Source organism: Equus przewalskii, chromosome 2 (assembly GCF_037783145.1).
Source record: "Equus przewalskii isolate Varuska chromosome 2, EquPr2, whole genome shotgun sequence".
In the NCBI taxonomy this organism is placed as follows: Eukaryota; Metazoa; Chordata; class Mammalia; order Perissodactyla; family Equidae; genus Equus; species Equus przewalskii.
The window spans coordinates 60,769,008-60,794,117 of NC_091832.1; the positions used below are offsets into that span (position 1 = coordinate 60,769,008).

The 25,110-nt window shown below is 33.5% G+C and overlaps 2 long non-coding RNA genes across 8 annotated transcripts in view; one reads left to right on the top strand and one right to left on the bottom strand.

The window, feature by feature from the left end:
- The window catches only part of LOC103562547 (uncharacterized), a 97,269-nt gene extending 76,871 nt beyond the window's left edge, over positions 1-20,398 (bottom strand). For 5 of the 6 annotated variants that reach the window (XR_011536709.1, XR_011536705.1, XR_011536706.1 and 2 more), the window contains exons 1-3: positions 20,202-20,398; positions 15,912-15,984; positions 5,155-5,242 (exon numbers count right to left, since the gene is read on the bottom strand). This is a non-coding gene — a long non-coding RNA (uncharacterized lncRNA). Of the gene's footprint in view, positions 1-5,154; positions 5,243-15,911; positions 15,985-17,135; positions 17,208-20,201 lie in introns of all 6 variants that reach the window. The other variant, XR_011536704.1, reaches the window with a different exon arrangement.
- Positions 20,304-25,110, top strand: part of LOC103562548 (uncharacterized) — a 104,347-nt gene continuing 99,540 nt past the window's right edge. Inside the window, exons 1-2 of one of the 2 annotated variants that reach the window (XR_547699.2) lie at positions 20,304-20,464; positions 22,181-22,320. This is a non-coding gene — a long non-coding RNA (uncharacterized lncRNA). The remainder of the gene's footprint in view (positions 20,465-22,180; positions 22,321-25,110) is intronic. The other variant, XR_011536711.1, reaches the window with a different exon arrangement.

Here is a 25,110-nt window from a genome sequence, read left to right on the forward strand (position 1 = left end):
GGCTTCCTAGATGCCTGGGGCCTCCATTCACGGGAATTACCTTGTTTCAGGCTTTTACTAATTGTGTTATTTTTATGACTTCATATGTCATCATTTAAAAAAATATTCTGTATATCCTTGAAAAACTGTACATTCCTGAAATTCTAGTTTAGTTGTGCTCAATTTCTTAACTTCCTTAATTACATAACTCAAATATTCTAAGTTATTTTTTTCTTGCTTGAACTAGTATTTGCCAGTGGGATAATGGCCTTGGTGGTAGAACAACTGAGAAGTCATCTGCAGAAAATAAAAGCCCTGCAAACCTAAACCATGCCTTTTAACAAAATAATATAAGACAGAATAAAGATTTAAATAAAAAAACACTAAAAGGGAATGTGAGAATCATGTGTGTATAATCTCAAATAGAAAATACCTTTTAAGCGTTAAAAACAACAATTACAGCAGTAATTTAATAATAAGTTATTGATATATTCATTGTGCATGACCAAAAGCATCTTAAAGCTTAAGAAAAAGTTGAATAAACAAAAACGAAAGCATTTGTTACTCACATCATAGAGAAAAGGCTATTTCCCTCAAATATATGGAACTCTAAATCCTATGTGAAAAAGACCACTATACCAATGCAAAATGGACAAAGAACACAAACAGATGGTTCACGGCAAGGGGTGCATGTATAAGTGTATGTATAAATCCTATGATGTTGCCAAATCTTTCTTAGTTCCTGTGAAGTGTAAGGGACTCAGTTACTGTACACTCATACTCTTTGTAATCTCATGAAGTCTCCAGTGTGAATCTTTGTTCCCCAATCTAGACACTTTCATCTAATTCCCTATTCAGTAACTTTACAGTCACGTACTGCATAAGGATGTCTCGGTCAATGACGACCACACACATGACTGTGTTCTCATAAGATTAGTTACCACATAGCCTAGGTGTAGTAGGTTATACTATCTAGGTTTGTGTAAGAACACTCTATGATGTTTGCACAACAATGAAACTGCATAACGATGCGTTTCTCAGAACATATCTCTGTTAAGCAATGCACAACTACACTTGAATGTCTAACACTTATCTCAATCTTACTATGTCTAAATATGACCTCCTATTCTGCTGTCCCAAATCTTTCTTCTCAGAGTCTCGCCTGTAATAGTTCATCGTAACTTTATAGTTTCATCATTCATGCCCAACACTGTGAAGACATTCTCTCACTCCCCACATCCAGGCTACTGGCAAATTGGGACGTTTCCACCTTCAAAAATACCTCTAGGATGCTACTCACATCTTACTATCTCTACTACTATTTTACAAGCTGACATGCTGCAACTCAGCATAATTAAACTACTTATCCCTTGCTAAACAAAATAATTACCCAATTGTAGTAATAGCACCAGATGTAGTTTTCCATCATAGTCTTCTTGAAAAGTTTTTTCCCTTGGCTTCTCGTACCCTACGCTGTCTTTTTTCTCCATCATCCTCACTGACAGCCTTCTCAATCTCCTTTGTTGGTGCCTGTTCCTCTCCAGACCTCTACATAATGGAATACCCTGTGACCCATTTGTAAGCCCTCTTTTTTTTCTCAATATATAATATCAATATATAACACATAAGATCAATAACAATCACTTTGCAAGCGATATCTAGTCCCACAGCCTGAAAGACAACATTTTAATACTATGACCCTCTAATTTATATCTGTGGTTCTCATCTTTCCAGATTCATTTTGGAGTGCCCACCACTTTGATATACAATAGCAGTTGAGTCTCTTTTACTTCATTTCCCACTGATTATTCCTTCTTAACTCTTTTCTATCTACATGTTAAAAAAATTCATGGGGCCAGCCCGGTGGTGCAGTGGTTAAGTTTGTGCACTCTGCTTCAGTGGCCCAGGGTTCACCGGTTCGGATGCCGGGTGCGGACCTATGCACCACTTATCAAGTCATGCTGTGGCAGGTGTCCTACATATAAAATAGAGGAAAGATGGGCACAGATGTTAGCTCAGGGCTAACCTTCCTCAAAAAAATTCTTAATTTGTTCATAATCATTAAAGATGGTGGATTCCTTCAAAATAACAACAACAGAAAATACAAACCTTATGAGGGGTCTATTTTAGTTTTCAATTTTCTATCACTGTTATTGCTTGTGTGTGTTTGCAGAAGTTTTCACATTTTCTATACAGCTATTTGTCCTTCAAGTTTCCAATTATAGTCATGATTAGAAAGGAGGAGGTTTTTTAATATTTATTTTTCAGCTGTAGATATTATGTCAAATGCTCATACATTTGGAGAAACTGCTAAAATTGTCCTTTTCCGCTTAAACTTCTCTGTAATCATGTGAGCATTAAGCTCTAAGGACCCCAAGGTACAACCTTTATTCTGCACTAATACCTGCACTATGAGAAGGATAGGGATTGACAATGTTTCTTCCCACATACCTGCTATTTTTACATAGTTAGTTGGTTGGATATCCAGATGCCATGGTTACAGACACCATAGAAATATACAGAAGCATAAAATCTCATTGGTGGGGGAAATTATAATGAAAATAATTGTATAAACTTAAAGGGCAAAGCCAAAGAACTGTACTTTAGCAAGCAATAAACTAAATAGTTAAATCAAGGCCCTTGGAATTAAAAAACTATTTTAACGTATCTTTAATTCAAATCTGTGACTTACCTGCAAGATTACTGAGACCTTGAAAGATTATTTGATTTGGCTAAGGTTATGCTACCAGATGGCAACATAGCTAGAAATAGAATTCACTCTTCCTGACTCACCTAATAAATACCAGTGCCACATTAGGCTTGGTGTATCTTTATTTCAGGGACACAAAACTGAGCCCTAGAATTTGATTTTAGAATATATGATTAATAGATAAATAAAATACACATTTTGCTTCAGTGGGTAACAATGAAATATATTCTTTCTACCAAATATATTCAAAATTATGGACATGACTAGGCCAAATGGCATTAATGTTGACTTACTTCAATATTCATGTGGATGATCCCTTTCATGAAATAGTATAGCCTTGTCCTACCAGTCCCCAATCTCTTCACTTTGTGGCCCATTTTCTTCCCTCCATATCAGCATCCCACTACTATGGTACACCTAGGACATCATATCAGATATACAAAATTGCTTCTAAAATTTCTATCTCAATCATCCCATTTATTAACCACATATCATGACTTTCTTGATCATTTTCTCTAGCAACCTCCCTACTACAATTCTTCAATTCCATTAAAACTTTAATCTATTGACCTTACTATTTTCTCTCCATTCATTCACCTCAATCGTTTTAATTTCCTCCTATCCAGAATATTTTCAGTGTTTCAAATAGAAACTATTCCCTTGCATATGATTCTAACATTTTTGTTTTTTGATCCTTTCTCTTTCACACTTGCCTTGCCATAGCTTGAGGTGAACCCCAAAATTCACTTTCTCCTTTTTCACAAATAAACACCAAAATGGTGCTATAGAAAAATCGTGATACTCTTGCTGATTGGCTTTACTTTAAATTTTAATCACTAATCTCAAATTAACCCTCACTCTTGCGTGGTGACCTTACTATTGTTTCTTAGAATTTCACTTTACCATTCTCTTAGATGATTTATTTCATGCATTAGCCTATCTCCTCAAATCTATCAAATGACCACTACCCTCAGACTAAAAGTCCCTCATCCTAACACCAAATCAAAAAACATCCCTATGGCTACACTTATCATCTTCCTTGTTCCTCTTACAAAGAAGAAAGCTTGCTCACTCAGTGTATGCCATGGAAGTTGAAAGACAAGGGAACAACATCTTCCAAGTATTCTGTACACAGTAAAACAAGAAAATAATAAAAATATTTTCAGAAAAACTAACACAACACAAAGAAAATAGAGTTTATCACCTGCTGATGTCCATCAAAGGAAGGTCAAAAAGTGTCATCTCAGGTAAAGAATAACTACAGAAGGTCAATATCAGATGCAAGAAGAAATTATAAATAAATAAACTGGTGGACATATTAGTAAAGCTAAATTAGTGGGATCTACATAAAAGTATCTAATTTGCAAGGTAAACTAAAAGATTTATCTAAAATGCTAAATTAAATGGTATGTTAGAAGAGATATAAAGAGTTCAAATGACCAAGGTCATTTTATGGTTTGGAAGAGAGTTAACTGCAAAAATCTTTATGAATTAAAAACCAGAAGTAATAAAATATGAGAGAAGAAAACTAAAACAGCGAAAAATAGAAATACAAAAAAACCCAGCATAGTGCAATTTTCAGCAAAGTAGATTAAAATGTCAAATATAATAATCATTAGATATTGATCAGAAAATATTGTTCCTGTCAGAAAATACTTAGATTACTTTTATGATATCCATTTTCTCACTTATAACAATATAAATATACTATATAGATGCATATATACTTATAACAATAACATACATATAACAATAATTCATATAACTTATTGTTATAAGTATATATGCATGTACGTATGAGTAGAACAAAAACATAAAAAAAGAGTTATAAGTTCTCATTACTTTTTAAATTCATAGTAATAAAGAAAAAATATTCTCAGTTCTAGAGATCTGCTGTACAATATTGTGCTTATAGTTAACAATATTGCATTGTACAGTTAAAATCTGTTAAGAGGGTAGATCTCATGTTAAGCATTCTTACCATAATAAACTTTTTTAAAAAGTTTATGGTAAATACATTATAAAATAAACATATTTGTTTCACTTTATATTCTTCCTTTTTATTTTGGGAAAAAAAACAAGTAATATAACATCCTGGAGGGAATATATTTGATTCTCTGTCTTTAATATTGTAAATCAAACAAAGCTGAGCAGGTGCTTGCTTATGAATCTATTTATTTTTAAAGTGAGAATATATTTTTTTTTAATCTCATAATGACTTTCTGGTTAAGTTGACCTGCATAGAAAAAAATTTTGTCAAATAGAAAGAAGCAACAGATGTTTTACCAAAATAAAAAAAGTATTTTCTCCTTTATTATCTGAATAATTACAAATCAAGTAATATTGATGTGTGTGTTTAACTTAATCTTATTGTAAAAATTCTGCACATAGAGCAAATAATGTATGTGGAATCATAGCTATTTCTAGAATGGTGGAGGACTATGCAGTCTCTCCTTTTTTCCTACTTTATTGAAAGGATGATTAATAAGGACCACAGGTATCGTTCTCTTCATAGATGAAGTGTTGATTCAGTACCAATACATGTAGCAATGCCTAGGACAGAAAAGTAAATAAACTGATTATTTAAGTTATATTTTACTTTATTTTAAATATTAGCAGAAAGAGAAATTTGATACATGTAATAGTAATAATATTTCTTAAATGCCTTCAATGTGTCAGGTACTCTGCCTAAACAATTTATGAGAGATGAAATAATATCTCTATTCATTAATTCATGCGTTCATCCTGTGACAAATACCTATTTACTGGGTATGCACCATATGTCAACTACCCTGGCTGATGAATAAAATGACTGAAGTCTCTCTTTTCATGGAGCTTACATCCTAATCAGGCAGACAGGAAAAATCCCAGGAAATTATACATGCACACATATTTACATATATACATATACATACAAATGTAACAAAATGTCGGTAATAAATTCTATGGAGAAAAATCGAATCAAATGGGATAAAGTGATAAAAAATGAGAGGGTGGAGGTATGCTATGTTATACATGGTGATCAGGAAAAGCATCTCTGAGGAGACCACATTGGCAAGGACTTAAATGCAGGGGAAGAAGTCCACTATGAGAATGTCTGGAGGGAATGGCAAGTGCAAGGGCCTTGACTGACGGAAGTGTCTTAGGAAAACCACGTACGGTGTGAGTCAGAGAGACTGGTGGAAAATGGCTCAGAAAGGCAGCCGAGACGAGATCATGTTAGTCCTGGCAGGTCAAGAAAATGCATCCAAGGTCGTGATGAGTGAGAGACGTTTCTCATGGTCACTTAGGCAACATACACAGGAGCTGGGATTTGAAACCAGACCTTTTTTCTCCAAAGCATGTGCCCCTAATTCCTACTGTGTATCTCCTCCCTTCAAATATGTTAATAACCACCTTTTATTTATCAAATTTACCAGCTCATTGAACAAATACCGATAGGATTGTAAGCATACCTTTTTGTTGCTGTTCTTTGCTAATAGTTCAATTGCTTTTTGGAGCAGTGTATTTTGAAGCATTGTAGACCTATTGAACATCAGGTTATTTTTTTCAAATTTACTTTTTAGAGATGCTTTTAGATTTTGTCCTTTATTTTGCTACTTCTCTTCCACTCCTCTTTCCTTACACACACATGAGGTCTTATTATTTTATATGTTTATAAATGTTAATTTGATAACAAACGTCTGATACACAAGATAAGGTGAGAAACATCAATTTCCACTGATTTAAGACATCCTAGACATTTGCATCTGCTCTCTTGTTGATGTTTTTCCTTCCTCCGAATAGGAGCCTTACCTCCCAGCTACTCTAGAAAAGTGAATGCTATTTGTAACTTTAATTCTCACTATCTGTATCTTTATCAGGCTTTTCTGTAGAGATACATAGTTGTGGGAAGATTAAAAATAAATATAAAATATGTTGAGGTTAAATAATATTTTCTGACTTAAGTAGCAAGTATACTGTATAATATATAGAAAGTTTTACAAAAGGCTATGTACTCTATCTGAATTCTGAATTAAAGTATTAAAAGTCAGCCTCCTGGGGGTGGCCCAGTGGTGCAGCAGTTAAGTTCAAATGTTCTGCTTTGATAGCCGGGGTTCGACGGTTTAGACCCCAGGTGCAGACCTATGCTGTGGCAGGTGTCCCACATATAAAGTAAAAGAAGATGGGAATGGATGTTAGCTCAGGATCAGACTTCCTCAGCAAAAAGAGGAGGATTGACAGCAGATGTTAGTTCAGGGCTAATATCCACCCCCCCCACCCCCCCCCAAAAAAGAAAGCCTCCTGTGCCTTATCATCTTTCTCTCCTAGATAACACTACATGGGCCCTTCATAATAGCTTTTTACCTTGCTGCCTGTTCTGATAGTTTTTAGATTTGATAAGCTTCAGTGTTACCTCAGGCTACTTCAGGTAAGATTTAGTAAAAATAAGGATCTGAGGCTGAAATAAACGAACTCCCTTTGAAATGCTCATTGCTAATGAAACCAAGGCTGACTGTTCTGATAAGGGCAGACTCAAAATTAATCAGCAGTAAGACATTAGGGGGAATGCTAAATTTCATTTCCCAAGTCTTTACAAGTGAAGATCCTCCTTATATTTGTATTCCAGATATTTGGGGTGGAAGTAAATTTACTGAGTGCTTTTTGTGTGTGTGTGAGGAAGATTAGCCCTGAGCTAACATCTGTTGCCAATCTTCCTCTTTTTGTTTGAGGAAGATTGCTGCTGAGCTAACATCTGAGCCAACCTTCCTCCACTTTGTGTGTGGGACACTGCCTCAGCATGGCTTGATGAGTGGTGTGTAGGTCCGCAACCAGAATCCAAACTTGCAAACCCTGGGCGGCTGAAGTGGGGCAGTGAAATTAACCACTATACCTCCAGGGAGCCCCAGGAGAGTTTTTGAATATACAGCATTGTATGAAAATGTTCCTTTTAAGCAATCTATTAAATGCCATATTACAATTACAATAAAGTTATTTTAAGTAAGATGTACCATAGATTTTTCTAAGATGACTAATCAAAATTTGGTAAAAATATCTTCCAGAGCAAAATCACAATCATATTAGCAAAAAGATATTGTGCAGGTTTAAATCATTCAATTAATTTGATTTAAAAAATTTTCTCTTTTTGATTCAGCAAATTTTCTTTTAGGGATAAAAGTAAAGAAATTTTGATAAGAGAGAAAAGGAAGAATGAATTGCCTAAAATTTTGGGAAAGCTGGAGAGAAATTGATTTCAAAATTGGGATAAAAACAGTCAAAAGAGTGCTGTATGCACTATTTACACAGGTGGGAAAATGCTAGAAGAATTCATTTATTGGTAGCAATGTGGTAAAGCTGCCTTAGGATTCCATCCGCAGCACACTGATCAAGACTAAATGGTTCTATTGAGGGTCAAACACTTCCTTACCTAGAACAACAGAGACTCATACACACACAAAATTACATGTGTACTCCTGCCATTGGAGTTGCCATTTACCGTTCTCAAAGGCAGTCAAAAAGGAACATCAAACCTACCCAGGCTCCAAACAAACTACTCTTTTCTTTTCAAAACCATCCTGTATTTGACACAGTCCTCTTTTAAGTGATTTCTTTTCTCTGGGAAGAACTTACCCGACATATAAGAACCGAAATTGTACACTGGTTTCCTGAGACTAGCTTAAATACCAATTCCTCCACAAAGTATTTTCCGATGTCAACAACGGTTAATTTTCCCTCTTTAAAAAAACCCCTATAAATTAGGCATCTGTTATTTCAACCTCTCTTTTACTAACATTATGATCCATATTTGCTGGACCTCACCTAAATCTGATTTCAAATTGAGATTACACTCCCTGATTACATTGCAGTTATCAAATCACGAGAATCCTTTACCTGCTTATGGAAGTTAATGTCTCAAGTGTCTCATGTTTCGCCTTCTACTTAAAGAATATTGGTCAATTAGGTTATTTTGCTCCTAAGTTTTCATTGTGCTATACCGTTGCTTCCCCTGTGGATGCTGATCTTTGCTGTCACCTCTTGGCTGGGTACAGCAATCTCTGCTGGGGACTCTGATGTTGCCCCTCCACAGCCTTGAGAGGAAACACTGCTCTTCTCAGTAGGTTCTCCTGGCTCTATACCTATTTGTGGACCTGGGACTCAGACACACATTCTTGCTCTAAATACAAGCCACTTCATAATAGTCCCATTACACCTATTCCCATTTTAGAAGTAAAAAGAAGAGTCTTCATGATGTACGCATTCTTGCCCTGCCTCTGCTTAGTAGCAGTAGCTTGAACAAACCAAAGAAAAACCAAGTATCTTCCTTTCTTTGAGTCCTTCTCTCAGACCTAGAGAGATGATATTCCTTCACTCAGACAAAATGCACTCTTAAATTCTGTTCCCAGGATTAACTACTTCTCAGGAAATTGGTATCAGAAAAAATATTTTTCAAGAGAAAACCATATTCTAATAGCCATAATAATTCATTGCCCAAAAGTCTACCAATGGCACAATTCTCAGTTTTACTCACTGTCACTCTTAAATAGTCTATGCCTCTCTTGCCTATTAGATTGTGAAGTATGTGAAAGTATAACTGAGACTTAAATAAAATTATATGTCTCACAGTATATTATACAGGGCCTTACACAACGGACGGATGCAATGAATAAATATTTCTTGGTTACTGTTTTGAATGGGCTAGAAGAGGGAAGTGTGTGAGTCTGTGTACCATCTTTGCCTCTCTAGAAACTTACGTGTTGTATGACTATTATTAAATGAACAGATAAGTGTTAGTTAAATTGAACCAGATGTCTCAACAACAATTGAAATATCCGAAAGGAGAAGCTGATTAAATTAGGACTATAGACAGGTTGTGGTCAAATGGAAAACATGCTTTCTCTGAGAGAATACTTGTGAGTTTGGCTATATCTTCTAGTTTTTCAGAATTTGTAGCATTTAAAGTTTCACTTGAACTATCTCAATACGTACATCATAGTTAAAATTAAATTAAAAATACACCATACTGCCAAAATAAAATATCTATTTGGTCCGCCTATGGTCAATTTTTAATTTCTGTTCATTGTTAAGTTTCATTAGTGTTATATTTTTCTGTGTTATACACAGTTTGAAATTATAGTAGTGGAATAATGCATTAAAATTTGACAAATCTTGGGGCCAGCCCATGGCCAAGTGGTTAAGTTCATGCGCTCCACTTTGGCGGCCCAGGGTTTCACCAGTTCAGGTCCTGGGGGCGGACATGGCACCACTCATCAGGAAGGAAAACTTTAAGGAAACATCCATAATAGATTAGAACTAAAAGTTTTAAGTTGTTTCAGAAAAATCCAGGATTTGTAAAGGAAGGCAGAGAAAGTACGGTGATGTAATAGTAATTCAAAGGTAATGATTCCAATGGGCAAAATAAACATTTCACTTGTTTTGTTAAAAAAAATTGCGATTATTATTTCATTTATATGTAAGTGTAATCTTGATGGCCCTGTTTTTGTAAAAATCAATTAACAAACATATAAAACTATGCACATATATGCATGGCAAAAGGTATAGAAAAATATACACTACCCTGTTATCATTGACAAAGCTAGAGGACAAAGGTGAAGATAGAGGTTGCAAAGAGGATATTTCTAAACAATATTTAAAACAAACTTTGGCATTCTTTTATTGGTTGCCTTGAGCTTGTGTTTGTGTTTCTTAAATATTGGAGAATTTAAGAGAAGAATTTACAAAACTTGTCCTATTACAAAAATGACAAAAATTCTGCCAAATTATGAGTAACTGTTGCTTGTAAGAGGCATTTTAGTTGACTTCTTATGATCTATTGACATTTTGAGGAAATCATTTTTTTTTTTTACATTCTCATAATGTAGCTAGTATTGGAGACTCAGGGAAAACTTGGACAGTCTTCCCTTATATGAAATATAGATAATGCTGCTCCCTCTAATTTATAAGGGATCTACTTTAGGGAATTATTTTGGCATTTTATTTTATTTGGCATTTTAAATTATGTTCTAAAATTTTAACACATTTCAATATTTATACCTTTTTGTAGCGTGAAATCTTTGTCTATTTTGTTCTTTTTCAGTTTGTCAAATACGTTTGCTCAGTAAGCCAATGAAATTTTCTGAGTGAGCATCCAATTGAAAATGTTCAAATTAGAAAAGAGATGAGAATACTGCGTGTGAGTATTTAAAAAAGTTACAAGAATTCATCGTATATATTTTTATATAAAAAACTTTATCCCAGGTTAATGTCTCACTTCTGAATGTCTACTTTTCAAAGTTCAAAGTTTTCCTTTGCATATATATTCTTTTGATACATGCATAGCATCCCATTATTTTGATCTAATGTGATAGACTTATTTGCTTAACATCATCATTATTAATATTCATTGGTAATTTCTTTAAGTTATTATAATGTCATGTTTCTCTCTCCTGCCTTGCTGTCAGTTGCAGAATAACAGATCTGCTGCTAGTAACTATGCCTGTTCAAGGAACTTTTTTCTAATTTCATTACAATTTTCAGTAATGATACAATTTTTAGTAATTAACTTTCCAAGGATAATAGAATTATGTGTGCATTCTAATGTAATAAAATTTAAAAGAAGTCTAAATATTGGTAATGTGAAGGATATGGATTTTGGTTTGTTGATTTTGTGACAGATCCAATATTCATCCTAAATGTTTTTTGATATTTTTATTTTTCAGATGTATAAAAAAAAATTTTTTTTTAAATGTAAGCAAACTAGATTTTAAAGCCTCAAGTAAAATGATATTATTAAAACATGTTCTCAGCATCATTATATACACTAATCTAGCAGGAGGTAAGAGAATAAGAGGTATTTAGAAACACGTCTAATTCTAAAAATAAAATCACTAATGTCATTTGTAAAGATCACTCACTAGTATAGAATGAATAATGCACTATATATTTGAACAGTGTTTTGTAATTTAAAATCACGTTCACACATATTTTATCAAGGAATCCTCACAATAAACCTGAGGGGATGTTTTTATACATTTTCCCTTTCAGATACGTTAAGTGGGAAGTCAGACTAAATGCTGCTGTCAGCCCAGAACCAGGCGCTTTCAAATAAAGCTTTTGCTTTCAGCCAAGACTCAGAAGTCCTTAAGTGTCTCCCAAAGTAGGAATTCCTAACCCACTTTATCCCAAGGATCCCTTTGATAGCGTACTGCTAATACACTCTAATGTTATGCCTGCACACAATAGGAGAAAGTGGTAAATTCCATTTAGAAGTCAATAAAAATGTAATTTTTTCCTATTCAGTTTTATGGACTTCATAATCTCTGTCCATGTACCTTCTTGCAGTTTGCAAACCTCAGGATAAGAACCTCTGCTTTAAAGTGCCTCAGAACTTGCTTTCCAATTGCAACAGAGCAGAGAAGAGAAGAAATAGGAAGTGCAAAGGTGGGGCTCAAGATCTCTCATTCTTCATTTGTCTGTCTTATGTATTCTATTTTATAGGAAAGGTTGAAGAATGCTTCCTCTGCTTGAAAAGTAGGTGAACGTAAACTCGGTCTACTTTTTAATGATGTTTTCTCTGCCTTTTATTCCACTCATATTAGTCTCACTGTGTGTCCAAGTAAAGAACCAGTTGCCACAGATATTTCCATCATATATAACTGTGAAGGATGTGAAGTTAAAATGACACCTCTGCCCTCCAGGGTTGTGTTGTATTTGTTAAGACAGAGCTAACGTAAGGCCACATTTTAGCAAACTTGGCTGGACCATATCCATCTTCTCAATCTGTTGAGATTCTCCTCAACAGAGCATGTAAGAAAAATAATTAGAAGGAAAAAAGTTAACAGAAAAACAGAATCGTCACTCAATTTTAGCAAATGGACCTTCTGATAAAACTTTATTCATTCACAAATATTTACTGAAAGCTTTCTCTGTGCTGGAAAATGGCAACGGGTTTCTCAAATAGAAGTACTAGCGATGTAGGATTTCTGTTAAATTTTTTTAATTCAAAATCTTAATATTTTCAGCAATAACCAATGAATATTGGTCTTTCCTTCATTTCAGATGATTATCATATCCTCTTTTATGAACAATCCTTTATTAAGACTACTTAATATTTCTAATTATTCAAACAGCAATGATAACAAAAAAAGAATAAATAGCCTTCTACATGGAGAAGAGAATGAGATGGCAAAGGTGAGAAATCTGGAAACACTGAGAAGTGAGAGAACCCAGAATGCTTTCTATCCTTCATCTGCTAAACATGACTCAGTTGGAAGGGAGAGAAACTTCTCGGGCATGATATAGGACCTACATCTCATTCTCATAAGAGAAACACATGTAATGAGGGACACCTAAAACTAAGAATGAGATAAGAGTAGCCTACTGTGATATGTTTTCTACTGTACAATGTATAGTATATTTTCTTTAACCCAATGATGGGATATTTCATGCCATTTAGTTAAACAGCATACATCAAAAGAATAAAGAGAATTAACTAAATAATAATTACTTTATAATAATCAGACAGAGTAAAAATGATGTTTCAGGAAACATTTCTCTAGAATGTAAATTCCAAGAGAGTAGGTTATCTCTGAATATTTGGCACAGTACTTCAAAAATATCAGTTAAAACATTGCGAATGCTACTTAAATATCACTGATAATGAATAGTCCTATAGTTTCTTTTCAGTTACTATACAGTATAGTCTAATGAAACAATATGCTCCTTTAAAAATAGCTCTTTTATTGGCAATTAGAAGTTATTGATAAATCAGTCAGACTTGTGGATTCCAGATCACAATGATAAGCTCTATATACCATTATTGCATTTTGATTGATGCATTATTCAACAATATAGTTGATTAGATGCCTGGTAATATTATGATAGCTACTATCTGAAGCTATTTAGGATTTATTCCTCAATCAACAATGCGTGCAACATAAAATTAGGATAAACTTGAGCAAGGAGCTTACAGAAGTGATTCTTTAAATGAGTTCTTCGTGTAATTAAGTTCACTAGGTTACTTGGTGTCTTCCTGAGTTGCTAATCAACATTCTACTAAAGCATTTAGGGACTTGTTTTGACCACTTTTCCTTTACTTGGCATCATTTATAGTCCTGATTTAGTGTTTTGTTCAAACTAAGGTTAGAACATCATAGACTCTTTGTAGGTGGAGTGAATCAAGGGAATATTCAAAGCTTTATTACAGAATGTAAAGAATTTAGTGTCTGTAATCTTTGACACTACTGACCCTTAAGGAAATTAAATTAATTTGGTTGATATTTAATAAAAAATTAGAAGTTTATGTTTTCTATTAGTTATGATATTTTAGTCTGCATAAAGAACTTTGTGTTTAATATTTGCTACTGCCAATATCAGATTTCACGTTCAAAGATAACGCAGTGGCACACTCTGTGTAGTCATGCACATACAGGATCTCAACAAAAAAGGCAGACATATCCACTTATCCAAAATTTTCTCACCTTGCTGTACTCTGTTGTATGTTAAAAGTCTGATTTCCATGCTTTGTCTTGGCTCTATAATTTACATTGCTCATTGACTAATATGATTAAAGAAAATTTCACTGAACTTTTAAAATGATTCTTCATTTTCATTTATTATGGGAGGCAATGCATTGGAAAGTCCTTTGTAAAGTCTATTTGCAAATGATAGGTGACATCATTACAAAAAAAATATTATTATGTTCATTCTGCTGATACAAGCATCAAACTAAGCAGAAGACAGGCTAGCTCACAGAATGCCAATGTTCATAATTTTTCCTGAACAGGATGTTAAAATGATCTCGTGAAATTACTGTTCTGCTCTCTCAACATCAAGGTCTAATAACTATAGTTAGTAAATCTTGAGAATTTAGCTAAGTTACTCCATCGTATTGCTACCTCCACATGCATTTTGTTTGGGCAAGAGGCCTAAGGGGCCCTAAACTGACACTAGCCCCCTCATGTAAGGGCAGACCCTAGATAACAGCCTGAAGAGACACAAGCAGTTGCAAGTTCCTCATATGACTTCACCAACAGTCCTTGTAATCAACAATCTCCCCTGGGCAGGGTCTTCCCTTACACCCCTCAGTAAGACTTCTTGGAGCTTACCAAAACCCTGCTCTTTTTTGGTTTGAATTGACCAATCTGGCTTAGCCTGGGAACCCAAAACCACTCCAACCATGGACACTAATAAAGGCATGTGCCCCACGTCCTGTCTGGGTCTCTGCCTTGACTTCCCTGTGTGGCTTCGGGAGACTTGCCTTGTATTTCCTCCACTGTCTGTGAGTAACAAACTTCTCTGTTTCAACTTCTCTTGTGGTCTGTTGTCAAACCGCAACTCACCATTTGGCATCCTGGGCTCTAATTACAAATGTTAATTGAACAAAGTCATGACAGTGAGTGAAAGATTTTATTGATATTATACTGATGGTGATATTCTCATTTCAAAATTTTCAAGTTTTAGTTTTAAAAGTTATCCTGTCCTTCATTTATATGCATTTTAACCTATCTTCGCATTGTTGAATAGTAAATTGTTTGAACCTCTGAAGAGTGTATTTGGTTTGTCGAACTGAGCCTATATAAAAATGAATCATAAATGGCTCCAACTTGACCTAAGAACAGACAAAATTAACAAGGCTGGTAAGATAAAAATACTTTACAGATTTACTAATGTCAATCTTCAAACTAATTATAACTTAATTACAGACTGTGACAAGATTAAAATGCCATACAGATCATAATATGTTTTAGGTGGTTCTCATCAATAAATAGATAAGAAAGACTCTGAGGTGAAGAAGTAAATAATATTAGCTCTCTTAGTTGAAGCTAAATGTCAAATCAAAATATGTTATTTAAATATAAAAAGTGTGGGAGAAACCTTTAAGTTATGTAATTTCTTATGGATGAATAGTAGCCAATTAACAAAGAGGATCTGAGGTGCCCCTAGGACATATCTGCAAATAGATTTTATGTTATTTCAGCTAAACTCTATTAATTAATCATTGATTTATACATCCATGAGCTCAGTTACGAAAATCTACATTTTAGTATTTTGACAGTAATGATTTATGCTTTGGGACAGAGTGAAGGCATTTCCGAAAACAAATAGAAAAATATTATGTTTTTTCATTGATGATTTTTTTAGTGACATCATATTTTAAGTGAAATTAGACTTACGCATTGGAAGAACACTTCAGGATGCTCTAATCAGGCACATTTCAAACACGACTGGAATAAAAAAACACTACCTGAGGATTTAATACAGATTTCTTATCTCCATTCAAGATTGATTGGTCCAGGGGAATAGGCTGACAATCTGTGCTAAAAAATAAAAATAAAAATAAATCAATAATATCACCCCAACAGTGGTTTTAAATTAATGGCATATTCCCACCACTACACTGTTAGAACATTGAAATTACAGGGAAAAGTCTGTTACTCCCAAGGGACAGAGTCTCCAACATTTTCTGCCAGCAGCAGTTACCGTGAAATTGATATTCCCTTAACTTCTGATCATTTCCACATCATGTTTTGTTATTCTTTGTCTTCATAATCTTTTTTTCTTTAAACCTCCATTTTCTGCTTCATATTGCTTTAGAATGAGACACTAAAAACATTGTGTACATAATGCAACTTATTTGCTTATATAATTGTAACAGCATTCTGATGCCTATAAATTGGCACGTGTAACTCCCTAGTTTGTCACACAAGATTTCTACAATTTGAAAGGCCATGTGTTTATCTTATCACTTCGAATTATTCCACAACTCAAATTTCTTTTGGAGACAAATTCTACACACTTCTTTACTCTTATGATTTTGATAATATTTATTTCCTAGAATGAATTTTTTCTCGTCTTTTTTATTTAAATCCTACTCCTAATGCATTAGTGTAATCAGATGAATGGATTCAGAGACTACGATATTATATATATCACACACACATATATATATATACTCACACATACACACAGTGGAATACTATTCAGCGTTAAAAAAGAAGGAAATCCTTTCATTTGCAATAACATGAATGAACCTGGAGGACATTATGCTAAAGGAAATAAGCCAGATACAGAAAGACAAATATTGTTATGACCCCACTTATATGTGGAATGTATAAAAATAGAACTCACAGAAGCAGAGAGTAGAATGGTGGTTGCCAAGGGCTTGGGGCTAGGGGAAAATTGGGAGATGTTGGTCAAATGGTACAAATTTTCAGTTATAAGACGAACAAGCTCTGAGGATCTAATGCACAGCACAGTGACTTGGAGACTTTAGTTAATAATACTGTTGTATACTTGAAATTTGCTGAGGGTAGATAAGTGTTCTCTCCACACATACACACAAAAGGTAACTATGTGGGTGATGGATGCGTTAATTAACTTGATTGCGGTAACCATTTCACAATGTACATATTTCAAATCATTACATTGTATACCTTAAATATATAAAATTTTTGTTTATCAATTATACCTCAACAAAGCTGGAAAAATTTTCTTCATAAAGCTTATGTTGCACACCTCATTCCAAAAGGTTGTTTCCTGCCTGAAATTTAACAAAAGCAGCTCATTCAATCTGTTCTGTTTAATCTTGTAGATTTATGTGCCTCCTGTTCTGTGTACAAAAATTTATTGATAGATCTGCAGATGCTCTGTCAATTTGCAATACTCTGATATCCTTCTGTAAACCCCTTATGTTTCCTCTCTTAGCACAAACATAGGTTATGGATCAAGAGTTTAAGAAGGCAGGACTCCCACATCGAGGTTGCTGATGTCCTATTCATCCCATCAGGCTGGAATCTTTTTGAATACGGTTTATTTTAAATGATAAATATAGACAATATTGGATATTCTATAAGAATTAACAAAGTTTTTTTATACCTTACCCTCCACAGAAAAAACTCTATACTAGATAGGTCTGTTCCCCAAGTCCTTCTCTGACAATCATAACTGGAGATTTTTCTCTTTCTCTTTCCTAAATGCATTAGAATGTGTTTCAACAGATTTTTCAATAAGAAAAAATGATAAGAAGAAATGTCATAAATTTTAGTCATCTAAATTATCCTGCAGTACTCCCAGAGCATCATGCTATTTAAAATTCTTAAAACATGTTATTTGCATGTAATTCTAACAAAACTTACATGAGTAAAATGTGCTATACAATTTTCTAAACTCTTTATAAGAATTATCATACTGATAATACTATGATGTAGGTAGTATTCTTAGCCCCATTGTACAGATGAAGAAAGTGAGGTTCAGAAAGTTTAAGTAATATGACAAAGGTCATACAGCAAATTAGGAGAAGAACAAGGGCTTTAACCTATAAATTGAACTCTTCTGTCTTATTCCACTACTTACTCCCAGAATATCTGAGTTGTATATATGACTTTCCAGAATGAACTCTACTTTCTCCAGCCTCTACGTAATCACATATGGTGGCTATGTAACGAGATCCTGGTAATGAGATATAAGCAGAAGGAACCTGTGGTAGCTTTTAGTTGACTTTCTTAAAAGATAGTTATGTGCGTTTGGTATTTCTCTCCCCATCTCTTCAAGATGATGCTTGAAATAGAAATATAATAGCTGGAAATCCATATTGGATGCATCTTAACGTTGATGATGAATTCTGTACCATAAATTTGGCCTGGCACGATTTTAAACTACTGGGGGGCCTTTACACTAACTCTCAATTGCCCACATCCCCAATTTTCCATGAGAGAGAAATTTAACTTTATTTTATTTAAACCACTGTTCTTCAGTTCTCTATTAATCATAGCTGAATTTAATCCTGACTGATAGATTTCCTAGGCTATACTGAAAAATCACGTAAAATTAGTACACCTTATAACACTGGGTTATATATATTGATATTTACTGTATTAAAACTTAGGAACTAAAAATATGTATTAATTTGTTTAGAGTGAGAATAATAAACCCAGTACATGTTAACATATTTAATGAAGAACAATTACAGTTTCCTAGGCAAACATTTAATAAGTGGCATTATTATTTATTTATTTTTTCATTTTATTTTTTTGGCAGAGGAAGATTCACCCTAAGCTAACATCTATCGTCAATCTTCTTCCTTTTTTTTTCTTTCTTCTTTTCCTCCCCCAAAGCCCCAGTACATACTTGTGTATGGTTGTAAGTTCTCCTGGTTCTTCTATGTGAGTCGCTGCCATTGACAAACGAGAGGTATAGCTCAGCCCCAGAACTGAATCCAGGAAGCCCAAGCAGTGTGCGCCTAATTTTAACTGCCAGGCCACCAGGGTTGGCTCAATAAGTGGCATTTTTAATGTCTGGCTTGACAGAAGAGAGATTGGATGGATTCTCATATCTGTTTTTGAATTTAATCTGTTGCTATATGATTTATTGGTTAACGTATATGAACAAAATTCAGCCTCACAGAGATATGCATTTGGAAAAGGGAGAGATATCTTAATATTTTTTGATAATTATAGATATTCTTCTCAGGTACTATTTCAAAACTCAACAATTGGTAGTTTCTTAAAGGTTAGTTGCAATTAATGAAACTAACTGAAAGCATATCAACAACCATTTTATATTCTCTTACATTAAAATTTATTGCCATACCTTGTATTTTGGATGAATATTTTATCAATTTGGAAAATATCAATTTGGAAAATTACTAAGTAATGCAGAACCTCCACATTTCATACATTTCAATGAAACAATAAAAAATTGTATTCTTTAATTTTACACCTAATCTCATCAGAAAAGACATTGCGTTAGAAGATACCCTCAAAATGGTGGTTCCATCTTTTCCAAAATTTTAATATTCACTTGAAAGCTTACATTTTATCATTAACAAAAATTACCTTCAGTTGCTATCCTTGAAGTAACTGTTCTGTTCATCTTAAAAAGAAAATATCTTCCAAATAATTGGGACTGATAACTATTGTTTGTTGGTTGTTCCTTCAAGTAAAAATTGCAAAATTGCATCCCGTGAAAGAACTAGCTATTTCAGCTTGCAGCTCAGTCACACTGTTGTTTATGTTTTTGAGATACCCATCATACCAGTGCTCAGCAGAAGTCCTTTCCCTGGTCCTCCTATTTTATCACACAGAATAATAAAACGATGTGTACTCAAAGATCGATATGTAATAAAATTAATAAATTCTGCTGTTTCATCAGGCAGAAACCGTCTTTTTAAAAATTCTGAGTGAGTCATCCTGCTATGTATAGGTCCTGACCAGTAGAGATGCAGGCCAAGGGCAAAGAGAGTAAGAAATGGAAGGGGAAAGAATTTCTTCATCCTGATATATATCTCCATATCGCCCCATGTTATGTGATACTGGTATACATACATATATATTAAACATTCTCCTTTTCCCCTCCTTTCTTTTTTCTCCTACTTTTAGATGTGGTGAATCGGTGGTGGTGAATTTTATAATTTAGTATTTAGAACACAGGATATCACGGTGAGATTATAAGTGAACTAGAAAAAGAATGAACATTATCCAGAGACAGGGACAATGACACACGGAATACTCGATTTTTCGCTTTGATGCAGTCCTACCTTCAGAGTGTAACTGAAACGCGCTCTTCTCGGATCTCAAGCCGCTGGGTTCTCGACCGGAAGTCACGCCATCTGCTCTCGCGTTGTCCAGTTTAACGCGGACACAGATTTTGGGACTTCTCGGTCTCCATACTCCTGTGAGCCAATTCCGAGATTTGCGGTCAGCAACCTGGAGAACCGTGGAGCCGATGATCTAATTTCCGGTCGGAAACGCAGCAGGGTTGAGATCTGAGAAGAACCGTTTATTCAGTTCCACTCTGAAGGTAGGGTTGTGCATAGGCTGTTGGTTCTCTTTCTCTGGCGAACTCTAATACACCTGTCTTCATGATTGTGGTAGAAAAATGGTTTGCGAGTCATTTGGGACTCAAGCTCAGAGTCTGTTTTTCCAGCCTTTCCTGTGAATTTTGTAATCAGCTATTAAATCTTCCCTTTTAATATAGGTAGAGAAGTTTTTCTTTCTCACAACTGGAGCTGGACTGATACCAATAAATTGTTTTAATATCACATAAAATTATGTTATTGTGGTTCCTTTGTGCTCGTTTTCAGTTAACATAATTTTAAATTCTTTCTGACTGTAATCGAATAACTACTCGAAGTCTCAATAGAATAGTTTCTTCTTTTTAAAAATTATGAAATACTTCAACTTATCAAAAAATATAGAATGTATATCCTACTACATTTCCATTAAATTTTTACGTTTTACCAGATTGCTTCATATTTTTTTAAACAAATGTAAATTAGAGATTGGCATTTGCTTTTCATAAAATGTTGTAATTTCAGACATTTAGCTTTACTGCTTCATGCACCTCTAATTTATTTACTCCAACTGCTATTTAATAACATATGAATATTTAAAAATGTATATATTCTCTTCCAAATAATAGACAATTAAAACGTTTTCAAATTTTTAAAAATTCTGTAATAAATACTCCAAGGTTTTTTTTCTTATGCACATGTGTAAGAATTTGTCTGACATATACGTAGACTTACAATGGCTAGGTCAAAGTAAATGCAAACCGTTACTTTTGATAGCTATTGGTAAATAACTCTAGGAAATAGTTGTGCCAATTCCAACTTTCAGTAACAGCATGAGAATTTCCTTTCTGTATGTTTCTTCCCCAAACTTGGAGATTATTTTCTATTAGAGTGTATCTTTCTTATTCATAAGTATGAATGTTTTCATAGTCTCAACAGTAATAATAATACAATCGTTGCGCATATTTTCTCCTAGTCTATGACTAACTTTTTAATTTTATGGTATCTTTAGTTGAACACACATTGTTAATTTAACATAGTCTATTTTATACATCTTTACTTTCATAGGTGTATCTTTTTAAAGAAATACTCCTATTCTCCAAGATTGATCAGATATTCTTTTTTTTTTTTAAACCAGGGTTAACTCTCTTTTTTTCTGTTTAAAATTTAAGTCTTTAATCTGCTGATGAATTTTATGTATGGGCTTAGGTGGAATTCTAATTTTCTTATCTTTTGTTTTTGTACATTTAAGAATCCTAATATAATTTAAGTAGCCCGTATTTGAGTTTTTACTATTTTTGGCTGTAATGGATAGCGTTGCCATGAATAGTCATGTACATGTCATTTGGAGGATTTAAATACACATTTTGGATGGGTATATGGCTAGGATTGGAATTCCTGGGGTGTATGGTTTATATGCATGTGTCCAGCTTTGAGATACTGCCAAATATTTTTCCAAAGTGGTTGTAACCATTTACCTTTCACTCCAATGTAAGAGTTCTAGTTTCTCTGCTCGTTGATTTTTAATGTATATGACAAATCAATTTATGATTGTCGTTTATATTGATTTCTAAAAATTCTTTATTTATTATTTAAAATATTTCGTATTTCCTAAACTTACCTCTTAGCTTTTAGAAGCTTCTTGTATATTAGAATCTTTCATGTGGAAATTCAAATAAGCTATAGTTAATGGCAGTTTGTATATTTGCTTTTCATTTCCACAGTTTTTACTTCTTCTCAGTCTACATAATTTGGCTGAGTCCTCAAATAAAAAATTGATGCTCACAACCAGAAGGACCCACAACGAGAATATACAACTATGTACTAAGGGGCTTTGGGGAGAAGAGGAAGAAAAAAAATTAATGTAAGTAGTGATATGGAGTAACATTGATTTATTCCTAATTTCACTGTGAATACTGCTAAAAAGTTCATTTTGAAGAATGTTCCATAGTAAGCATCTCAGTGATATCCATTATCAGGTTAAGAAAGTTTCCTTTTATTCCTAGTTGACTAAGAAATTCCTTTTATTGTGAATAGAGCTTAAATGTTATTCAGTTCTTTTTTCTGCAGTTATTGAAAGGAGCCTATGTTTTGCCTCCTTTAATCTGGTAAAAAATCATATTTTATGATATTTCCTGATATTAAATTATCCTTGCCTTTTAAAAATAAGCCCTACTTTGTGAAAATGTTATTCACCCCTTCTGCTTATGAAAATGCTATTTCCTCCTTTTGCTGAATTTTATGTATTTGTTATGATTTTTGCATTGATTTCTATAAGTGAAATAAGTCTTTCTTTTCTTGTATTGTTCTTGTCCAGATTTTACTGGACCCATAATATTAGTTGAATACCTTTTCCTCTTTTTATTCCATACAATAATTTTTTCAAGTTAGCAATAGAGATATATTCCTTGAAGTTTAACACTCACCTGTTTGTCTTTGGGGACTGCTGTTTCTTGGGGTAAAATGTAGGGAAAATAGTACATCTAATATTAATTCCATTTTGTCAATCATATTTTTAACTTCACAAGTCAATATTATTTATTTATATTTTTACTTACAATGACACATTCTGTCTAGGTTTCTTGTTAATTTTTCCTGTTGCATTTACTTATAATGTTTTAAATATCTACTATGCTGTATATATAATAATATCACAGTTTTTCATAACTTATATTTTTACTGGTGGCTTTATCTTTTTCATCTATATTTCTGGAGGTTTACCTGTTTTGTGCTTTTTTAAAGGAATGCATTTTCATCCTGTTGATTCTTTCTGTTCTGTTTACTTAGCATCCATTTAATTAATATTTGCTCCTATTTTATTATTTCCTGACTTATCATTTCCCCTTGGTGTGCTTTTTCTTTTAGCCTAGCATTTTGAGACCAATGTTAGAATCCTTTATTTAAAAAAGTAATGGGTGATGAAGAAAGGCTTTGGCTTTGGAATCAGATATTTCAGTGCTCCCACCTAGTAACTTCATGACTTTCTAGGAGTATAACCTCTTTGGATGTCAGGTTCCTCACATGCAAAAGGTAAAAACCATCGCCTTCCCGTGTGGCCACAGCGAAGATTAAGTGAGCAGACTTAAATAAAGGGCTTCACATAGAGCCCAGTGTACGGCAGATCCCCACAAAGGGGAGCATTTGTGTCCATCTTACTGTTGAGGCAAAGACGAATTATGTTCATGCTGATAAGAATTTTCTTAATGTTTAGAGATTTGTTTCATATTATCAGAGGGTTGTGTGTCCTCCTTTTTTCTAACTCAGAAATATAAATCTACTACCACACTCAGAAGAGATTCACAGTCATATGGAAACACGTAATTCTGGTTTATCTTGTTTATCTAAGGTAATTCAGACTTAAGTGTCTTTAAACAAGTGGTAGTATGATTTTTTCATGATAGAAACAAACCAGTTGGGGATGATATTATATCTCTCCTGTAAATATTTGAAGATTCATTTTCTTCTGGTTTTAAAATAAACCAATAGATTCTTATAGATCTAATCAGAGATGCATTACTCTTTTAGTCTCTTTATGCTAAGGTTATGTAAATAGCAGAGTCCTAGTTTGCATTTATCGTTTGACGGCTACTGTCTAGTTCATTAACATTTCTTGAGAATGTAAAAATATAGGCGTGGTTGTAAAGAAGATTTTTCTGAAATTGTCAAGATTGTTCATGTTATGAAAAGAAGTTACTAAATGAAATATTATAGAAAGCTTTAAGAACAGAGATATTTAGAATGGATCCAGCGAGAGACAGAGGAATGATATGAGTGATTTCCAGTAGTTGTTTAACACTATTTTAACAGTTATATCTCCATTCTTTCTAATCTCAACTACTTTCCCATAAATACATAAATTTTTAAAAGTGGCAATCTCCAAGTAAACTCTGCTACTTTAATTATGCTATTAAGTCTGGGTCTAATTCTTCTTAACAAATCATAAATAAGATTTTACATTTACATTCTGCCTAAAGGCGGAGAGAGGCATAAGTCTCTCTAGAGATAACTGTTCAGAAAAAACTTCAGAAAATGGCAATGTTTCTAAAAGTTTAATGTAAGATTCTTCATCTCTTCTTTAAGTACATAATATATGTATGTGCATGCATATGTACTTATATGTATCTATGTTAGGCAAATAGATACATATATAATGTTTTTTGTAACTAAAATAATTTTTCTTTGTGTATTATATCCAAAAGTCACATTTCACTGAGTAAAAAATGACTTTATTTTGTGAGTCTCACAAATATATGATTACAGTACTTCATTCTAGAAATCTTTACTTGGCTTAACTGAATTATTAAATTTTACAAAATAAAATGGCAAAAGTCAATTCATCTAAACCTCAATGTGTTCTCCTAATAGACAAATGGAATTAATCTGGGAGGTAATGCTTAAGAACCATTTATTTAAACTTGAAGTTTTCAGAGATTTTTTATGATAGCTTTTCTTGCTAGGGCTCACAGAATGGTTTCTATTCTGTCAAAATTTAATGAAAATTGAAAATACTGTTAAAAAAGCTAGAATTCATTATATTAAATTGCTGCCCACTGATATTATAACTGGAGCAATTCAGTGTTCCAGAGGCCTAATTTAAACTTTAGACAAGACAATGTGATAACTTATTAAAGCGGAATTTTTTATAACTACCGTT